This window comes from Octopus bimaculoides, chromosome 7 (genome assembly GCF_001194135.2).
Source record: "Octopus bimaculoides isolate UCB-OBI-ISO-001 chromosome 7, ASM119413v2, whole genome shotgun sequence".
Classification (NCBI taxonomy): domain Eukaryota; kingdom Metazoa; phylum Mollusca; class Cephalopoda; order Octopoda; family Octopodidae; genus Octopus; species Octopus bimaculoides.
Window position 1 is genome coordinate 16,707,279 of NC_068987.1, and position 1,746 is coordinate 16,709,024.

Genomic DNA, 1,746 nt, shown 5'->3' on the forward strand with positions numbered 1-1,746 from the left:
AAAAACATTCAGCTCTTGGCATCTGGAATTCAGGGTTCAAAAGATATGTGCTAATGTGTCAGACCTAATCCGTTGCGTAGCCGAACACCACTAACAAGCATCTGGGTCCCTGCAGCAGAGTCCATTCGGCAGCAAGTTATGCAACCAGACCCTCACCCTAGGTATAACTTTCCCTCTCACTTCCTTTCTCTCTCTTCTTTCTTCTTTTCCTTCCTCTTTATCCTTTTTCTTCCTCTCTCTACTCCCCCTTTTTTCACCTCTCTCTCCTCAACAGTCTCAGAGGCATGGAAAAGTGTCATAGCTATTGTTTTCTTCACTGACTAAGTCAGTCTCTCTTTATCTCTCGCTTTCTCTGCCTGTCTCTCTCTCTCTCCATCCCTCTCTCTGTCTCTCTCGCTCACACACACACAAATGCAATTATTACGATGACAATAGGCATTCAATTTTAATGTTGAAATTAAAATATAAATCAAAATAGGCAAGGAAAATAATTAAATCCTTTGTCAGCATGAGCGCAAATCGTATCGACGATTTTCGCATTTTCATTGTGAGAGACCATGAAAAATCAAATTTGAGATAAAACTGAATATTGATAACGTATCAATATCTAAAAGACATCGCGGTATAGAGCCGCAGATGTGATATATGTTATTAATCGAACACAAATCAACCACAGGTGAAATTCAGCTATTATTGTCGTTGTATCGATCACCAGAATGAAGCAAGTAATCCTTGTTTATTTGAAAGGAAATTTTACGAAATTATTGTAAGGATATAAATATACATTAAACTATAGAAAACGAAAATATCTGAAAAGAAACAACTAAGAGAGAGAGAGAGAGAGTGAGAGAGAGAGAGAGAGAGAGAGAGAGAGAGAGAGAGAGAGAGAGAGAGAGAGAGACAGAGAGAGAGAGAGAGAGAGAGACAGAGAGAGAAAGAGAGGGAGAGAGAGAGAGAGAGAAAATATATATTTCTACTGTTGTGAATATAAATGGAACTGATATTACAGTAAGCATTCGCAATAAATTTGAAATCTGAGAAAAATTTTATTACGAAAGTCTGTATGTATGTGCGTGTGTTCGCACGATTTTCTTTTTTATGTATGTATTTATGTATGTATGTATGTATGTATGTATGTATGTATGTATGTATGTATGTATGTATGCATGTATGTATTATGTATTTCGGAAATGTACATGTCTGGCAGGTGAATAGAAAGAAGTCAGAGCGTGTTGAAACGAAACCAATTGCAGTATGGAAGACATATTTGAGCCATTCAAGAACATATAAAAACTGTTAATTTCGGTCAATCATTTATTTTCAGTCAAAATTTTCATTGCGCTGTCTGCGACCTGTCCACTGACACTGTTCCATTGTATGTATGTATGTATGTATGTATGTATTATGTATAGTCTCTCTTTTACTTGTTTCCGTCATTTGACTGAGGCCATACTGGAGCACCGCCTTCTAGTCGAACAAATCGTCCCCAGGACTAATTCTTTGTAAGCCTAGTACTTATTCTATCGGTCTATTTTGCCAAAACGCTAAGTTACAGGAACTTAAACACACCAACATCGATTGTCAAGCGATGGTGGTGAACAATCACACACACACACACACACACACACACACACACACACACACACACACACACACACACATATACGACAGGCTTCTTTCAGTTTCCGTCTACCAAATCCACTTACAAGGATTTTGTCAGCCCGAGGCTATAGTAGAAGACACTGC